This window comes from Hyperoodon ampullatus (assembly GCF_949752795.1).
Source record: "Hyperoodon ampullatus genome assembly, chromosome: 3".
In the NCBI taxonomy this organism is placed as follows: domain Eukaryota; kingdom Metazoa; phylum Chordata; class Mammalia; order Artiodactyla; family Ziphiidae; genus Hyperoodon; species Hyperoodon ampullatus.
In genome coordinates, this window is record NC_136916.1 from 120015815 (window position 1) to 120036694 (window position 20880).

General features: G+C 39.1%; 1 pseudogene across 1 annotated transcript in view; it reads left to right on the plus strand.

Moving 5' to 3' along the window:
- The window catches only part of LOC307049624 (xylosyl- and glucuronyltransferase LARGE1-like), a 73917-nt pseudogene extending 53451 nt beyond the window's left edge, over positions 1 to 20466 (plus strand). Inside the window, exon 2 of the transcript in view lies at positions 20342 to 20466. The product of the transcript in view is annotated as a xylosyl- and glucuronyltransferase LARGE1-like (transcript). The remainder of the gene's footprint in view (positions 1 to 20341) is intronic.
- The last annotated feature ends 414 nt before the right edge of the window (positions 20467 to 20880 follow it).

The window sequence follows — 20880 nt, forward strand, 5'->3', positions numbered from 1 at the left end:
CCTTCTCTCACTCAGCTCTGACAATATCCCCTCCAAAAGTGGATCAGTGAATTCCTCTTCAGGGAAAATAATAAGCTTCTTAAAAATAATTACTGTACTAGCTATTTTAAAAGATAATATTTTTTGCTGTTGTCTACATACATATATACAGGTGCTTATATATACACACATATTCAGAAACACTTGAGATCCAATTTGAAGTTTATATACATTTTATATATTTTATAATTTTATATATATATGTATATACATACATATCCCACTAAACAGCTTGCAGAGTTTTACAGGTAATAAGTGCTCAGTAAATATTTGTTAAATTTAAACAGAAAATTTCAAAGAATACAATATTTACCGCTATGTATCCCGACATGGAGTTTGATACTTAACAACCAAAAACTTTTCAGACAAAACTTTCTGACTCCAACTAAAAACCAAAAACAAAACCAAAGTGGCCATGAGTATTTACTGTGTTCACAGTGAACATATGGCACAGTTCTTTCTCTCAGCTCCCTCCAGGGTGCTGATCTCATAGTCAAAGATGATGGTTTGATGACAGGTGCCTACATGATCCAAACAAATCTATCAGATCTTCTGCAGGCCTATTTAGCAACATTACAACCACTTTATAAAAACAGTTATAAGTAGAGATTTAAGTTTAAAAATTTGTTAAAGTTTTTGAAATTTTTCTAATATGTTTTCTTCAAATAGAGTTCAACCAATTGCATTAGAGGTTGTTATTGCAAAAAAACCATGGAAATTTAGTACTAACGTATATAGAAATGTTTTTACAAGGTGGAAGTTGGAAAATATGCTACTTTACTTCCATAATTTTTAAACATTCCCTAACAAGAAAATGGCCCAGTCTAGATTAATTTTATGCTGTCAGTTCTGGGAAGACATCTGCGGTTTTCATCATTATCCATTAATATTAGCTGTTGATAAGCATCACTAAGTGATTTTAAGGTTTTATAAGGCAAATGAGGCCTTGGGAGTTCTCCGCGATGCTGTGCATCTACCAAGGGTTGGCAACAGTTCAGGAATGGGGTAGCCAAATTGCGGACCCCTTTTCTTTAAGCAAACAGAAGTACAGCAGAAGGAGAGCAGCAATACAGAGGAAAGCAGAAGCCAAGAATCTTTTTTCCCCCATAGATGAGATCAGCTCCACTTCGGGAGCAAACTTTTACGTTATGATGCAGGGTTGGGAAAAAATTCTGAAACAAAGGGTATGTCCAAGGAGGGCAATTATAGCTGGTCCTTACAGCAGCCTTGCCAGCTAGGTATTTTCACCTCCACTTGACGCCCAAAGAGAATGAGTAAAAGCCCAGACTACCAGTGACTGCCTTGAAAACCCTCTCCCTTCACCCTTGACAGCTGGTGTGCTGAGACCCAGCTGAGGCTCACTTCCCTTTGAGCAATCACTCAGAAACAGCCTCTCTGAACCCCGCCTGCTTCTCCTGGCTCCCCACTAAGGACTCCACTTCTCTAACAACCGTCCAGGTAAAGGCTGCTCATCGTACCTGATCCCTCAGAGCTGAGAATGGTGCAGGAGACTCCTCACTCCATAATGCCTCTTGTAAACCATTACTCCTGCACCCTTTCAGAAAGTCACTGTCCCTACCTGGGACATGCCACCTAGTATACTACCTCTGGCTTTCTGTGACTCCGTCATTTACCTACCTCCAAGCCAAACCTATCAAAGAAGACTTTGGTATGAGGATCACCATACTCTACTCTGACTGCTGGAAGAATGATGCCAAAGAGAAAGTGGGTGGGAACCAAAGTTAACTTCTACTTTGCCATTTTGCCTGTGGCTCTAGTTCAATCATCACTTTAGATACCATGAGAACCACCTGTGACTTGGGAGTACTATCAGCTTTGGCACCTGTACCAGTTTGCTAATGACTAAGCTATACAATAGTAAAGTGTCTGGATTTAATTATATATCATAAAGTATAGAAGTTTAAGTTTCTAATATCCAACAATATTTGGAAAAGTTAATGTTTTTCAATATTATCAGTAACTCTGGTATAACAAAGATATGACTAGATTCAAACTATCACCCACCATCTGATATGGTACCATTTCAAGACCCAGGGAGGTGGCTGGGCAGGGATTATAAGAGAGTAAAGGTGGCCAGAAAGTAGCAAGAGACAATGGGGAGACTTCAAAGGCTGCCTCACAACAATAACAACCCCTCCCTTCCCCTCAAATACTCTGTATTTGGGGCTTTCTGCCTGAGGTGTTATTGACTCCTAATAACCTAAAATATTACCCTTTCCTGGCCATGTCTCTAGTCAAGTTCTATGAAAATGTATATTTCTGCTTTTCATAAATATCCTAACATCCATATTTCTTAAGTCTGTAAATTCTAGTCTTCAGGTCTTAGCTCAAAAATTCCAAACATTCTCTACTTGAAAAAAATCAAATCGTATGTATGATCTTACGGTGGGGACAGAGACTGACATATATGTTATATACTTATAGACATACATTTAACATAGCAGCCTACTGGGCAAGGATAATCTTTAATATTATCACTAAACATAGCACTATAAAAACATTAAAATTTTATTAAACCTGTATTATCAAGGAAGGTTATGATAAGGAAGGTTATATAATTACTGCAAACTAAAAGGACTTCTTGGCCTTTATTCAGAAATTTATTATTAATTCCAATATAAACTTTCCATTCCTACAAGCTATTATTTTTTCAATTCTGAAATTATATTTAAGATATATATAAGAATTATATTTTATATATATATATAAAGATTGCCTAACTCAACTTCATCAACATCACATTTTACTAATTGCACTGTTTACTTGAATTTCTTATTCAAAACAGCATTTGATTATTCACAATAATGTTGTTCAATTTTAACTGAATCCTCAAGCAAACCAGCATGCAGCTTCTCAGTTTGTATGGTAATTCATCAATACATTCATGATGCATTTCTTATGGACAGGACATGAATTCAAATGAGAGATATGGTTGAAGGCATGCCTACTTTTCTTTAGGCAGAAAAAAGGAGGAGAAATAAAATACATATACAAAGAGACTTTTTTCTAAGTCCAAATGCTTTAAAATATCATTTTAATTACTTTTAAGTTTAAAAGGCACCTGTACTCTAGGGAATTAAAAACATAAATCTGTCTGTACATGAGGGAGTGACATTTTTATCTACATTCAAGGAGTGGATGACCTGAATCCCACAACAGTTAATTAGTCGATCCAAGATCACAGATGCGTTAATGAGAATCTTCCAGAACCCTAAAGGCCAAACACCTTCCTTGTTCAGTGCAGTTTCTGTGACCTATACCATACATTTTTACATTTATAAAAGTAATCAGAAGAACTACCATTACATTGTCATAGAATTTGTATGCTATCAGCAGTTGCAAACTAACAGCTAGAGCAGAATTCTGCTCTACATTTATAAGTGTTTTTGGTTTTGTTTTTGGCCAGCAAAGTATATGTGGTTTTTTGTTAACAGATTTGGATACCTTTAGGCCAGGATATACTGCCCAGTCCACCAGAATCCTTGCCGCTGCCTAAGGCCTCACCTGACAAATTCACTCTTTCACATGGCCTACTGATGCCGAAGGCCTTTGAACTTACATCCTTGATCTGTACAGACTATATATTCTATTTCCAAGTTTAATCTTTATTGCCATTTCTTACTTTTTAAAGTTTTCTTATTGTCATTCATTCAACCTTCCAACCCAGTCTCTCTATCATAAATGCATCTTGTCAAATGTATGCATTCAGCAAATATTTATTGTATGGTCTAGGTACAGCTGATAGCCAATAAAATAGGGAAACAAAGTATCCTGTTCTCCTGGGGTTCTAGTGTAAAAGACATATAAAAATAAATGTGATTAATGCTCTGGGTGGGGGGAGAGATGCTATTTTGAAGAGGATATCAGAAAGGCCTCTCTGAGGAAGTGATATTTTGAGCAGAGATGTGAATAAAAACTAGGCATGAGTCACATGAATGCCTGGGGAAGAACAAGTACAAAGGCAACAAGACAGGAACCCACTTAATACACTTGCAGAACAACAAGAAGGGGCATAAAACATGGACAAGAGATGTAGGAAACTAGGTCAGAGAGGTGGCCAGGGTCAAGTTCACCCATGGCCTTGTAGGCCACAATAAAGACTTGGAATTTGCTCCAAGTGTGATAAGAACTACTGGAGATTTTTATCAGGGGACTGAGAAAATCTGACTTGATACTTTTAAAAAATAAATTCTGGCTGCCATGTTTAGAATAGACAGAGAGAACCATCTAGCAGCCTACTGCATTGATCCAGATGAGAGATGAGTAGATTAGACTCCTTGTTAATGGTCCAGGAATGGGCTACACCTTGGTGCAGGATGTGACAAGTGTTCAAATTTGGGATATATGTTGAAGGTAGAGTTTACAGGATTGGATGATATGAGATTAGAGAACAATAGTTGAGTAAAGATGACTCCAAATGTATACAGCCTGTTGAACGATTGTGTCTGTTCCTGACATGAGGAAGGCTGGAAGAAGAGAAGGTTGGGGAGTGGAATCAGGAGTTAAGTTTTGGTCAAGTGAACTGTGAGATGCCTATTTGACACCTAGTGGAGATATCTCATGGACAAGAAAACATACAATTCTGGAATTCAAATGAGAAGATGGGCTATAGGCATATATTTGAGCTTACCTAGATGGTATATAATGCCATGGAAACGGAAAGAAACACCTAGGGAGCGAGTGTACATAGAGCAGAGGTCTGAGAGCTGAGTACCCCCAAGATCATGTCACAATTTCAAATTAAGGAGGAAGAGGAGTGTCCAGCAGAGAACACTTAGGACTGGCTAGGGCAGCAAGAGAACATGAAGTCTTAGAAGTCAAGTGAAGAATAAGCTAAAGTTTACAGCAGTGAACCAGCAGCAGCATCAACTGGGAACTTGTCAGTAATGCAAATCTCAAACCCTACCTCAGACCTACTGAATCTGAGGGCTGTGCTTTACCCAGGCCCCCAGAATGTTTTGACACATACAAAAGTTTGAGAACCAAAGAAACTCAGTAAAGAAACAAAGTAAAGGCAATACTTAAAAGGATATGGTCTCCAGAAGTGTGTGCTAAGACTCAAACTGAATACATACACGTTTAAACTCTACGAGGTGTGCTACATTTTAAAGTAATTTTTTCTTTCGCAGTATCAAGTGATGCTTATCTAACTAGCAGTTTTGTGGAACAAATATCTTTAGGAGTCTCCCTTCATTTTAATTTTCACCAGATTTGTCTTATCACAGATAGTAGCTATTGTTTCAAGGAACTTACTTCCCACTATTTCTTTTGCAAACAGACTTCACTCCCTTTTACAAGCAGATCTTACCACTCTCCTGCCTTTCCCACTGTCCTCAACCACATTAAGGTTCGCCTTACAGGTTGGAACACAAAACAAACTCACACGAAAGAAATTTTCACATAGGACACACTTTAAATTCTTATGTATTTTAGATCACTGGTTCCCAAATCTACCTGCTCATCAAAATCACCTGGGGAGTTTTAGGGGTTTTTGGGTATTTTTTAGTAATTACTGGGCTCCACTCCAGACCTATCTCAAAACAGAATTTTGCAAGTAGGGCTCAAGAATCTACATTTTAAATAAATTTTCATATAATTTTTTGAAAAACCTTTCCAGTTGATTTTGAAGATTAGCTGAACTTGGGAGCCACTGTTATAAACTGTAAACAATTTAGAAATTCAGGAACCATAAATCTGTCAGGACTGAGCAGTAAGGAAAGCTCTGTGGCATAAGTGAGATTTGACTGAGTAGAACAGGCCATCAAATGTAGCAGAACTGACAGGCAGGGCAAGGGCATGAGTTTTCCAGAAATGAGCGATAATCTGACAAAAGTAAGAAACAACACAAGCTGGTACATTTGTGGTCCTAGGAGATGATGAGACTCACCAGAAAGCAGAGAGGGTGTAGCGAGAAATGATAGGAAGTAAGTTAGACAGGGAAGCACCTTACAGTTAATTTCAATAAGTAATAGTAGTTCAAGCTTCAAGATGGATGAGTGTGACACAAAGAATAGAATAAAGGGAGTCATGACCCGCCTTGAGTTTTAGCCCAGCTCTGAACTAGCTAAAGCCCCTACATAGATGATGCTAGCTATGACTCTGGGCAAAAGGAGATTTTATCCAGATTTGTGATTCTCAGTAAAATAAAAAGACAGACCTAAATGGCATCTAAGATTTCTTGCAGATCTAACCTTTATGATTCTATTTTTAAGTCCTACTATTTCAACATTTCCAATGAGTCCCTTTAAGCATTCTTTGCTGTTCTTTGAATTTTACTTCTCTCCATTATGGAGAGAATAAAGTGCCAAGTAATGTGGGCAATGGCGGGCGATTTTCTTCATTAATCTCACAATAGGAAGTCCTGCATCTACATTCCAATAGCAATCAACCTGGAACAATACGCACCTTTCTCCAAGGTTTGCTCTAGAGAATTTGGACCTTAATACAGATTTTTTTGACCGAGATAAAGCCTTACAAAAACACACAAAAAAAGATGGATTCATATGCCACATTGACCTAGAAGAATAAAACTCTGCAACAAATGTGTTAGATAAATCTGATGTGACAAGCACTTCTGCGGTAGTAGCCATTTTACCCAAGGGACTTAGTAATATATAAAGACTAATATACTCACGGGATAAAGACTACAACCTTCTATTTCCAAGTACACTTGGCACAAACCAAAATCAATTTTCTCCTCTCCTTAAAGTTAGTTCCATCTGTCAAGATCCATCCCTCTTTGGCCTCATCTCCAGCCATGTCCCTTTTTCCATCATATTATTTAATGACTACCATTGCAAATCACAGAGATGAAGATTCAACAGAAGATAAAATGTTGTTGCTGAAATAGAGAATTTGATATTATTCACTTTAAAACCGTCTTGCTGAGAGCTCATGAGATTATTCCTATGATTCTCAGGAACAATTCTTTTATGATTTTCCGTAAAGTATAGAATAATGTCCAAAGGAGATTTCAAGGAGAAGGAATTATGATGAAGGTGTACAAACGAAGCAAAAAGCAAGATGAAGTTAATAAAGCCTCTTTTCCTTAAGTCTGTTTAGTGCTATAACTCTGTACTACGTTAGGAATATCTGATGGCTTATCCAAGTTCCAAATAAAAGACTTACAAGATAAAACCTGTAGAGGAAACATAATGATTTACTTGGGAAGCCCAGTTCTATTCCTCTTTTATGATGTGCGTCCTGACAAATGATCTCTTTAAAAGTAGTGCCAGGATGTAGTGGAACTTGACTTCCTATTAAAAAATCCCCAGGTAAAGAGCACCTGTACCAAACCCTTAATTGTTCACTGACACGGTTTATTAGGTTTAAGGGTTTAAATATATATTTTTTTAAATTATAATAATATTATATCCACATTATATATATTATTATTAATTTATATAAAATAAAGTTTCAAAAGCTAACAAGCTGGGCTTCCCTGGTGGCGCAGTGGTTGAGAGTCCGCCTGCCGATGCAGGGGATACGGGTTCGTGCCCCGGTCTGGGAGGATCCCACATGCTGCGGAGCGGCTGGGCCCGTGAGCCATGGCCGCTGAGCCTGCGCGTCCGGAGCGTGTGCTCCGCAACGGGAGTGGCCACAACAGTGAGAGGCCCGCATACCGCAAAAAAAAAAAAAAAAGCTAACAAGCTGGTAGATAAAAGAAATATTGTAAAACAATAAAAGCCAGTATATATCTATTACAATGGACATAAAGCTGACCTCATATGTGGTGAATAATGGTCTTTCTTAGCTGTAAGTCATCAGAGATAGTTTTGTAGAAAATCAGATTTGAAGTAGACTTTGAGGGATCAGCAAAGCTAAAGACCTTAATATTTTGAGGGTACCCTCTGAGTACCCTGTTAATTATACCATCTCAGTGGATCTTACATTTGTTCCCTTCTCTCCAGCTGCTCTGCCGCTGCCCTAGTTGCAGCCATCATCATCTCTCACCTCAATGCCTGCAACAGCCTCTTTTCTTCTTCCACTTTGGCCCAATCCAACCCACTGATTGTGTCTGCCCACTTTCTGTCCTGGAATATACCAAGTGCTTTCTACCTCATTGCCCTTGTCTGTAGTTTTTACTGCTGTAGAGTGTTTGGCGCATAGTAGCTACCCAATAAACATGTGTTAAATCAATGAATAATTGTTTCTTCTTCTAGTTTGTGAGCTCCACAAGGTCAGAGACCATATATGTTTTATTTCCCACTGTATTCCCAGAAACTAGCATAGCATATAACAGATAGTAGGCCTTCCATAAACAGTTATTGAAGGAAAAAAGGAAAGAGAGGGAGGGAGGGAGGGAGGGAGGGAAAGACTAAGCAAACACCAAATCTGCTGCATGAGTTTTGCTTTAAGGACATGTTATTATCCTTGTCACAATTATAATAATTCTTAGTTCCCTTTGGAAGCATAATAACACTATGACTCATTGTGGAATAAAGATAGGAACGCCTATGTTGGTATTTGCCCTATTAAAATTGTTTTATAACTAGTATCTATTTGTCTAAATGTGCTGTTTTGAAAAATAATGAACAGTAATAAAAATTCCATAATTGCACCTAAATTAGCCCCAAAGCGTTATCACTAATACCTACTGTCTGTACTTTCAAATGCTAACTAATAACTAAATATGCATGTCTTCAGTCATTTTAACAAAGCTTTTACTTGAATATTAAAAAGACAAGGTACGTGATAGAAACTATCTTATTAACATCCATGAACAGTAGTTTGATTCCTATAAAATAATTGCATATACTCAGAGAAACATCATGTTTCTAATGCTGGAAGTAATATTACTTCAGTGACACTACCGAAATGAATTGTTCTTTTTTTTATTACAGCTAGACATATGCCATTATCTGTTGGATTTAACAAACATGCACCATCGAAGCTGTTTCATATTTAGTACCCCAGGGTATACCATGTAGTAATAATGTATTATGAAAAGAAAATTGTTTTAACACTCTTTCTTGTAAATTATTCTCTCTTTCCCATTCTCCATGTGTTGAGATTTATTTAAAGTAACATTTTTTAAGCATAGAGATGTGCATGGCACTTGATCAAAGTTGATAACAAAATTATACTTTGTTAGCTTACTAGGAACTTATAATACAGTATAAAACAATGTAAACAGAGAAAACAGGTTGAGAAGTTCTTTCAGTTTTGGGGTTTTTTTTAGTGTAGTATCAAGAGAGCTGCAAAGACCTCTTTGGGGTAAAGAATTTAAAAGCGTATTATATACTTTGTGGGGTATACATAAGATCTTCAAAGTATAAGTTTGGCTTCATTCAACACAACAGAAATTTCAATTTCATAAAGAATTCCATCAACTATTTTTCTCAAATCAGAAAAACAAAAACTGAATTTACTATAAGATAAAAATAAATGCAACTCGAATGAAGGAAATTGGAACTAAAGTTTCCTAAAATTAGATACTCTGTGATTTTGTTTTAAGAGTACTGGTCCAGTTTTTCTGAAGCAAGGCTTCTCCGAGGATAGTACACTGCCATCTTAGGAGGAGTTATTTCTCTGGGATGATAGTTGAACTAAATAATTCTCTTTGCTGTCAATTTTTATGATTATTTTGATTGATCTTCTGTTGATATGTTAATTATACAGTCCTATTATAGCAAACTATGCAGTTTCATTCTTTGCTTTTCTTCCTGACCATTAAAAACAACAGTGTACATGATTTTCTAAAATTCAGTAAGTTTACAAATTAGTCTTTCTATACCAATTTTAATAACTTTCTTCTAACTAGTGAGAAAACTGAAAAATATAGAAGAGCTCTAAAATATCACCATTATTCTGCCTCCAAGAGTTAATCACTGGTAACACTTTCACATATCCTTTTCTATTTAATGCATTTTAAATATCCTTTTCTATTTAATGCATTTTAAATAGTCATTCAGGCAATAAATCAACAAATATACATCAATGTCTGCTTGTCATTATTCTAGGTATTAACAATACTACTATGACCAGGACAGTTAGGATGCCTGCTCCCATGAAATTAACATACTGGTAATAGAGGTAGATTAAAAACACATATAAATATATAACATAGTAGTGTAAGTACTCTGAAGAAAAAAGATTTCAGCTAAAAAGTGTCATTTGCAGAAATGGGAACACTGGGAAAGGAATACATTGAAGGGAATCAAGAGTCTGGTTTTACAAATGGGACCTAATGAAACTTCAAAGCTTTTGCACAGCAAAGGAAACCATAAACAAGACCAAAAGATAACCCTCAGAATGGGAGAAAATATTTGCAAATGAAGCAACTGACAAAGGATTAATCTCCAAAATTTATAAGCAGCTCATGCAGCTCAATAACAAAAAAACAAAAAACCCAATCCAAACATGGGCAGAAGACCTAAATAGACATTTCTCCAAAGAAGATATACAGACTGCCAACAAACACATGAAAGAATGCTCAACATCATTAATCATTCGAGAAATACAAATCAAAACTACAATGAGATATCACCCCATACCAGTCAGAATGGCCATCATCAAAAAGTCTAGAGGGCTTCCCTGGTGGCGCAGTGGTTGGGAGTCCGCCTGCCGATGCAGGGGACGCGGGTTCGTGCCCCGGTCCGGGAGGATCCCACGTGCCGCGGAGCGGCTGGGCCCGTGAGCCATGGCAGCTGAGCCTGCGCGTCCGGAGCCTGTGCTCCGCAATGGGAGAGGCCACAACAGTGAGAGGCCCGCGTACCGCAAAAAGAAAAAAAAAAAAAAAATCTAGAAACAATAAATGCTGGAGAAGGTGTGGAGAAAAGGGAACACTCTTGCACTGCTGGTGGGAATGTGAATTGGTACAGCCACTATGGAAAACAGGATGGAGGTTCCTTAAAAAACTAAAAATAGAACTACCATATGACCCAGCAATCCCACTACTGGGCATATACCCTGAGAAAACCATAATTCAAAAAGAGTCATGTACCAAAATGTTCATTGCAGCTCTATTCACAATAGCCCGGAGATGGAAACAACCTAAGTGTCCATCATCGGATGAATGGATAAAGAAGATGTGGCACATATATACAATGGAATATTACTCGGCCATAAAAAGAAACGAAATTGAGCTATTTGTAATGAGGTGGATAGACCTAGAGTCTGTCACACAGAGTGAAGTAAGTCAGAAAGAGAAAGACAAATACCGTATGCTAACACATATATATGGAATTTAAGAAAAAAAATGTCATGAAGAACCTAGGGGTTAAACAGGAATAAAGCCACAGACCTACTTGAGAATGGACTTGAGGATATGGGGAGGGGGAAAGGTAAGCTGTGACAAAGCGAGAGAGAGGCATGGACATATATACACTACCAAACGTAAGGTAGATAGATAGTGGCAAGCAGCCGCATAGCACAGGGAGATCAGATCGGTGCTTTGTGACCGCCTGGAGGAGTGGGGTAGGGAGGGTGGAAAGGAGGGAGAGGCAAGAGGGAAGGGATATGGGAACAGATGTATATGTATAACTGATTCACTTTGTTATAAAGCAGAAACTAACACACCATTGTGCAGCAATTATACTCCAATAAAGTTGTAAAAAAAAAAAAGAGTCTGGTTTTAGACATGTTCAGTTTACAAGGACTATTAGACCATCTGGGTATTTATAGTACCATATTGTTTTTAATGGTTTGTGATCTGCTTCTTCTCTTGGCCTTTTATGGGTATTTTCCCTTTTTAAAATACATATTTCTATATGGTAATCTTAAAAACTTACCTTGAAATCCACCTACTGCTGAATACTTGTTTCCTTTTTTATAACTATAAATAACTGTCAGCAGAAATTCTTTGACATACATATTTATAAAAATGCCTGATTATTTTGTTATAGTAATTCCTAAACATAGAAATATTTGGTTGAAGGATGTGCACATTTTAATGTTTTTTGCTTATATCGTCACTTTTTTCTCTAGAAAGATTATGCCAATTTTCACACACACTAATTTGCCACTCAGTATTTTATCTTTTCTTCACAAAAATAAAGTATTTCTTTGCTATGTTTGATATATTATAAAAATTATAGCTAAAATTTATTGAGAAATTATTACTTGGCAATGCTGTTCTATACACTTACATGTATCATTTCACTTGAAAGTTAAGAAATCTGAAGTTTTAAACAGCTAAATAAATTGCCAAAGGTCACTCAGCTATTAAGTCAGAGCTTAGATTTAAATTCAAGCCATCTGATTTCGTAAGCTTTTTCTATTAAATAATGACACTATAAGCAATTTAATTAACTGATGATTGATGATTGTCAATTTGTGTTTGACAACTGTGATATTAATATATTTGTTTATGTTTACAGGGTTTTTTGTAATTTTGATGCTCTCAATTTATACATGCATTTATTTGTTCTATACCATGATAGACTCTATAGAAATGATGTTGAGTGAAAACTGACAGGAGCTTTCACCTCACAGAGAACACAGCCCTGAGCAGGAAAGATAGTGAACTCAGGTTAAAGAAAGAACTGTAGGAAGGGTCAAGCAAAGATTTGTTTTTTAAATCCGTTCCCAGTACTGACAACTCTGGAGATCAGGGCCAAGTCTGTTGCTTGAAAGGACCCTTGGCTGGACTCTGTAATAAAAGTTGAAGAACCCTAAGCCCTGTGGCTCAACTGGAAACCCTACTCTTGAGTCCTAAAAGTCAGATCTGAGTATGCAGCAGCCACAGGACAAGTGTATTGTTGCCAAGCAGGGATTAGGGTGTAATGAAGTGGCTTCCTGGGTTGGAAGGTGTAATGATTAATTTTATGTGTTAACTTGATGGGGCTAAAGGATGCCCAGATACCTAGTAAAACATTATTTCTGGATGTGTCTGCGCAGTCGTTTCCAGAAGAGATTAGCATTTAAATTGTTGAACTGAGTAAAGCAAATGGCCCTCTCTCCAGTGTGAGTGGTCATCACCCAATCTGTTGGGCGCCTAAATAAAACAAAAAAGCTGAGGAAGGGTGAATTCACTCTTTCTCTGCTTGAGCTGAGACATTCATCCTCTCCTACCCTCAGACACTGGCGTTCCAGGTTCTTGGGCTTTTGGACTCACACTGGGACTTACATCATCAGCCCCCTGATTCTCAGGCCTTCCAACTCAGACTGAATTATACCACTGGCTCTCCTGGTTCTCCAGCTTGCAGATGGCAAATCATGGGACTTCTCAGCTTCCAAACCCATGTGAGCCAATTCCTATATTAAATTTCCCCATATATATATTGATATATTCTATTGGTTATGCTTCTCTGGAGAAGTGTGACTAATACAGAAGGGCATAAAAATATGAGCATGTGGAAACTAGCAGGACCCCCACCCAGCAGGCCGCATGAACCAGCAGACCCAGGGTGCACCTTCATGTGGGATAAGGAAAGCACACAGTAGGTCATCCACTTTACCAAGATACCCTCTGCCCTCTCTAGTTAACAGCTTCCTTTCTACAGACCCACTAACCTGCAGGCGTCTTGCATTTCCACAGCTTGGAAAAGTAGCATTTTACAGAGAGGAAAGCAGAGTCCCTAAATCACCAAAATGACCTTTGATCAATCACATCATCAGAGACTGAAAAATATGCAATTAGAAATGATTTCCTGGGGAAAAAAAAACAAACAGAAAAATCCCAGGAAAGGAGCACAGGTGTTAACTGAACAAACAGCTAAAAGAGCAGACCTGAGCATCTTCAACACATTGAGGAGTTGTTCTTATCAGCTGCTTAGTGTGAAGAAAACTCAAGTTTTCCAGAAGATCACTGTATAGTCTCTATGGTGTTGTATTTATACTTATCTAGCTAATGTAGAGTCAAGTGTATGTAGTTGCATTCGAAAACATGAATTCAATCATTCTCATCGAATCCTTTTGTCGGCTTCGTAAAATCCAAACTAAGAACTCCCCCCATACAACTATTCTTTTTTAATACAGATTCCCGAACAATGAAGTCCAAGATTCTGGCACTTAAAATGAATAGAAGCAGATGCATAACCTCTCTCACAGAATGTTGTCTTCAGGTTTATTTCTCCTGGGCATGCGTAACTACCCTTTCACATGCGTCATTTAATTTCTTCCCTACAACAGTCTCATTGGAAAAGATATGCTGGAATAGATATTATTAAGCTCCCATTAAGAATGAGGAAATCGAGACTCAAAATGGATGACTTGTCCAAGGTCACACAACTATTAAGTGAGGCCTGGAACCCTGGCTCCTGTTCAACCACAATGCCAGTTCTTTTTCATTTCATCAGACTTTATGTTCTTCATCATGATTTTGAAGTTTAAATTAAAGCATTATATTGGGACTCTCAAGTTCAATAAGCTTATCATCAAACTTGCTTTTTAAATTAGAGGTACCATAGCTTAGACTTGGATTTTGCATTGTTGGGGAATTAGAAAGATTTGTATTTTTTTTACAAATACAGATTTTGGTATTAGAAAGATGTGTATTTTTTTTAATTTATTTTATTTTATTTATTTTTATTTTTGCCTGTGCTGGGTCTTCGTTGCTGCACATGGGCTTTCCCTAGTTGTGGTGAACAAGGGCTACTCTTTGTTGCAGTGCGCGGGCTTCTCATGGATGTGGCTTCTCTTGTGGCGGAGCAAGGGCTCTAGGCGCGCAGGCTTCAGCAGTTGTGGCTTACGGGCTCTAGAGCACAGGCTCAGTAGTTGTGGGGCACGGGCTTTGTTACTCTGTGGCATGTGGGATCTTCCCAGACCAGGGCTCAAACCCGTGTCCCCTGCATTGGCAGACAGACTCCTAACCACTGCGCCACCAAGGGAAGCCCAAGATTTGTATTTTTGTTTCAATTATTTCTTTCACACTGCCTTTTTCTAATAACCTTTGTCCCGGGTGTCCCTTCTTTGCATACTATTTGTTTACTAGTGGGACCAATATTGAAATTAGGCAGTAACCTCTTCTACTTCCTCTCTTTCATTTCCAGAATAATTTGAAGTATATTTTTTAATTCTCAGTTAATAAATATAAAGCTACCAATAAGTTTATCCTGCTTACCATACATTCTTCTACTTTTCCTGACATTTTTAACACTTGTAATGTTTCAAAACATAATATATTGCCCCCCTTATGTCCATTATTTACTTAGTTCTACAGGCAAATATGTAGTGTACGTAGATCACTCTCAATTTCTTACCCAGTCATTTTTGTTATCTGAACTTGTTCTCTAGTAGACTCTATGGGAAGCCTTATAATAACAATATTTCCTGAGTTCTATTATATAGAGCTTTCCCAAGGATTTTATATTTGAAGTTCAGTATTTAACTGGATATAAAATGCTTGGCTCACATTTTATTCAAATATGTTACTCCATTATCTTCGGGCATAAAATGTTGATATCAAAAATTTTTATATATATCTGACATTCTTAATAAATGCCTTGGTCTTTTTGCCTAAATGACCAAAGAATTCCCCGCCCCCAATTCTACTTATGCTGTTTGATCATAGTTTGCATTATTTTCTTAATTTTTAAAAATCATTTTGAAATACTAGGTTAACTTTTTCATGTTTTGTGGGCATTCTTTCTTTTCTGGAAGAGTATTATTCTCTCCATTTCTCTATTTTATTTTATAATAATAACTTATATGGAATGTGATCATGGTCCAATCTTGTTGCTCATGTGTAATAGGAGGAATGGGACAGGAAAACTTTCCTAGCTTCACTCTCTAAGGTTCTTTCTTCTGTTGTTAGCATGAAGTATTAAAAAATATGGCTGTGTATCCTCTGAGATATGCCACCCCTGCTCCCTCCTCCCTTTTCTATCTGACATTTCTCTCCTCTGCCCTAGTATTCTTGTCCTCTCAATTTAGATTCTACTCCCAGCAGTTATCTCTGTGGGGTGGGGGGGAGGGGGAGCTCTGTCCTAGAAGAGATTTAGTTGATTGGTATTATGAGTTCATCAGGCCCAGACCATTCCAGCACCACCCAATTTTACATGGTCACCTTATACTCATGTGTGAACTGGGAACTAGTAAAGCCTCCTCTCAGTTTTCATTGCTGTTTCTCAGTTTGGCTTTCCATGGTCACTGGGGACTGCTCTATTTGAGATGAATACCTATTGGTAATTTGTTTCCTGAAGTTCCATTACCTCTCCTCTGCTTCATTACACACAACTGCTGATCCTACTCTGGTCTTGCTGCTGTCTGTGGTTTGGCCTTATCCTTTTTTATTTCTGAGGTCTGTGGAGATAATTTGTTACTTCATTTTTCGGTAGATGTTGCCAATGAGTTTTTGGTTTTGCTATCCTAATTGCTCTGTTTTTATGGGGGAAATTCAGGTAGTTTAAAAAACTACCCCACCACTGCTGCCAACTTTTCTCTGAGTTCTCTATCAGCATGGGTTTCCCTTCTTCTCAACCCCAATCCACATTATTCTCTATCCAGCGCTCAACTGTTCTCTCAATAGCACTTGTTTTTCAATTGTTTACTGCTTCTCCCCTTCCCATTTCAATATAACCTCTGTAACAGCAGAGACTGTTTCATTTATTACTATGACCCCCAACATACAGCACAGAGATTTCCACAGCACGCACGTGATAATACCTATGAATGAATAAATAAATGAATGGATGGACAATGTCAGTGCTGTTAATCTACATCTATAGATAATGAAACTTTCTTTCCTTAAGCTTTCAGTATTCTTGCATACAATCTTCCATCAATTTAAAAGATTTATTCTAATTTGCATTAAAAGTTACGATTATTTTTTAAATCTTTAAGATAATTCATATAATCTTTATGTTCAGAAAATTTATTATGCACACAAATAAAAAGATCTAATCCATATATTTTATAAGAAAATAGGCAATGATTTACAGTTCCTAATTTTTTTTTTTTTTTTTTTTTTTTTGCGTTATGCGGGCCTCTCACTGTTGTGGCCTCTCCCGTTGCGGAGCACAGGCTCCGGATGCGCCGGCTCAGCGGCCATGGCTCACGGGCCCAGCCGCTCCGCGGCATGTGGGATCCTCCTGGAGCAGGGCACGAACCCGCGTCCCCTGCATCGGCAGGCGAACTCCCAACCACTGCGCCACCAGGGAAGCCCTACAGTTCCTAATTTTTATACTTCATAAAAATTTAGAAAAGGATAAAAAATAGATTCTAACTATAAATAAATAAATAAATTAGAGGTACCACAGTTGGTCACAGAGGCTGTAAAAACTCTCCCTGTGGCTTTGAGAGCCTTGTTTACTGCTCACTGATCGCTATCACAATGCTACCATAAATAACCCCAGATAGATTACTATGTATAATCACAGAAGACATGCATATGCATGAGTCACCTGTCAGCTCTCCAATCCCATCATTTCCAATACCTGTCAACATGTCATCAAGGACTCCCTGAGTCTGTGACACAAACAAAATTTATTCTCTCAAAAAATTATGCAGGGCTTCCCTGGTGGCACAGTGGTTAAGCATCCACCTGCCAATGCAGGGGCACAGGCTCGAGCCCTGGTCCGGGAAGATCCCACATGCCACAGAGCAACTAAGCCCGTGTGCCACAACTACTGAGCCTGTGCTCTAGAGCCCACAAGCCACAACTACTGACCTGCGTGCCTAGAGCATGTGCTCCACAACAAAAGAAGCCACTGCAATGAAAAGCCCAAGCACTGCAACAAAGAGTAGCCCCTGCGCGCCGCAACTAAAGAAAGCCTGCACGCAGCAACAAAGGCCCAACACAGCCAAAAATAAATAAATAAATAAATTTATTTTTTTAAAAATTATGCAGCACTACACAGATTTGGGGTGGAAGAAAACAAAATAAGAAATGCCCACTATCTGGGGGAAAGAATGTGTATAGATTTACCAGGTAACTAGGGACTGTTCTTTGTCCCACCCCCACTGTGCAAGGATCCAGTCTCAAGGATAAAAATTCAAACCCACTTTTCATTTGTGCCTGAACAATACCCACTCACTTCTCGTGAACCACAAAAGACAAGGCACAGAATTCTCTCAAAATCTTCTAGAACTACCAAATGGCAACTAAACCTGATGTGGTGTGTATCAGCCACAGCAATTTTTCAGGAAAGGCTTTGATCACTTGGGCAGGATTAGTTGTGATGGGTCAGTATGACCAGGAAGATGTTTAGACTGAAAGGCTATTGATAATACAAGGTCAGGTAAGAATCAAGAGTTGGGACAGAAGGGTCAGCCTCCAGGCCAGCAAGGTAAACAGTATGCAATTACTCGAACCCAGGAACAGGAAAAGGGATGAGATTTCAACAGACAAGAGCCATGAATCAAACAATTCACAGTGAGAGGGAGGCAGGAAAGCAGTAATTCATGTAGACGATCCATAGGTAGGGGGAAGCAACTTGTAGAGGTCCCAGCAAGTAAAGGGGCCAAAGCCTGGGGAGAAAAGTGGGTCATTTCAAGGCATCATCAGTCAAGGCATCATGCTGTAAATCTGACTCTGATACAAGATTTGTCTCATCCAAGCACCTCTTTTATACTGGCTACCAAGTCTCAGCACACAGCTGCAAAGACATAAGTGGCTTCACCTGTCTAGGAGATAGCTTCTGGTGGTTCTGAAAAAGAGAAGCCAAAAATAAAAGCTGAGGGGCTTCCCTGGTGGTGCAGTGGTTGAGCGTTTGCCTGCCGATGCAGGGGACACGGGTTCGTGCCCCGGTCTGGGAAGATCCAACATGCCACAGAGTGGCTAGGCCCATGAGCCATGGCCGCTGAGCCTGCGTGTCCGGAGCCTGTGTGTCCGGAGCCTGTGCTCCGCAACGGGAGAGGGCACAACAGTGAGAGGCCCACGTACCGCAAAAATAAATAAATAAATAAATAAAAGCTGAAATAAGAGTGAGTTTGCATTTTTTATTGATCTCGTAAGCATATATGAATAAACGCATGTACCATTTAAATAAAACTAATAATGCACAAACTGTACCCACCCCTGACTTTGTTTCACTCATGTCTACAGAAAATGACTAATATGGGTAACAATAATAATGATAGTAATAATAAAAATATATATATGTCAGGCACTTTTTGTGGATAACAAGAAAATAACAGTAACAATAGTAATAGCTAATATTATTAAGCACTCTTTAACCACCAGGCTCTGTTGCTGGGTGCTTTCCATGTGATGTCTTTTATTCCTCTCAATGATTCTCAGGTACTATTATTATCTCCATTTTACAGATGAGGCACAAAGGCATTAAGCAATTTTCTCAAAGTCACACAGCTACTGAGTGCGGATTTGAACCCATGTTTTTCCAACTTCAGTAGCCACACCTAGGAGGAAGAACTAAATGACACTAGATCTTGTGATGGATCAAAGGAGAAAAAAATGTTCACTCTGCACTCCAAAATCTCCCTTCTCAATTCTGATTCTGTCTAGCAAACAGCCTAAAAATCTCAACTCTACTCTACCATCATCTCCTTCTTCCAACATCTGAAAATGCTAAAGGTGGAAAAATGGCAAGGAATTAACATTTACTGAAGTATATGGCATTACTTAGTGCCAGGTTCCATGCTCAATATATTATATATATGACCCCATTCAGCAGATGGCTTTAGAATGTTTAATCCTCAGTCACTCCCCTCCACAGACCAGAGTGTCCCTTTACTAGCGGCTATTATTGCATAAAGCCAGAAAACAAACTCCAAATCATGCCAAAGGTCATAACCAGAAAGGTGGGTTTCAGAGGCTGGAGTAGATCAGAAATGAAAGGTAGAAACAGGAAGAGAGAACTTGTTGACAGTCTTGATAAACACCATAGAAAATGAGCTCTAACCGTGAGAGCCTAGACGCTTGTATGTTCATGACAAACCTTGGTCTGAGTAGCTCAAAAGTATCTGAAGGGCCTAGAATGAAAGAGACAAGTTCTTTGAACTTCTCAAGGCTGGGCCAAGCTTAGCTTTCCACATTTCACATGTGATGAGTAAGTATAAAATTCACTCAAGGGGCTTCCCTGGTGGCACAGTGGTTAAGAATCCGCCTGCCAATGCAAGGGACACGGGTTTGTGCCCTGGTCCAGGAGGATCCCACACACCGCGGAGCAACTAAGCCCATGCGTCACAGCTACTGAGCCTGTGCTCTAGAGCCCGCGAGCCACAACTACTGGAGCCCACACACCTAGAGCCCATGCTCCGCAACAAGAGAAGCCACCGCAATGAGAAGCCCACGCACCACAACGAAAAGTAGCCCCCGCTTGCCGCAACTAGAGAAAGCCCACGTGCAGCAACGAAGACCCAATGCAGCCAAAAATAAATAAATAAAATAAAAAAATTTTTAAATCATATTAAAATTCACTCAAAATTGTCTTTCCAGAGACAACACTGGTTCTCCATGGCCGAGGTCAACCGACAGGAGCGTGGTCTGACTATGGGGGTGTGAACTTGAAATCAACGCCCGGCTCTGGCTCAAGGGGCGTGGCCCTTCCCTTAAGGACGTGACTGTCCAATAGAGGGCTGGGCTCATGGGTGAGGTCAACAAACGGGAGCGTAGTCAGACAACAGAGGCGAGTCTATGCCTCGAGGAGCTCATCCAACGTTCCAGGTATCCGGCCTGGGCTGGAGATCAGAACTGTTTGGATTTAACAGTCCGTGGATGGCCAGAGTCTTGAGAGTCCGGTGACCGGGCTGTGGTCTAGTATAAAGGCGGGTCCCAGAAGAAGGGGCGGGGCGTGGGAGAAGGTGAGGAGGAACGAGATCTGGATACTAATGTGGGCGAAGGAGAGAAACGAGATCTGTTGTGTGAGGCAGAGTCCAGAAGAGCCGGGCCTGAGGGGAGGGGAGGGGTCTGGCACGATGGAGGGGGTTGGAGCAGAAGATAAGGCGGGGGGGGGGGGGGGAATGGGCGGGGTGTGC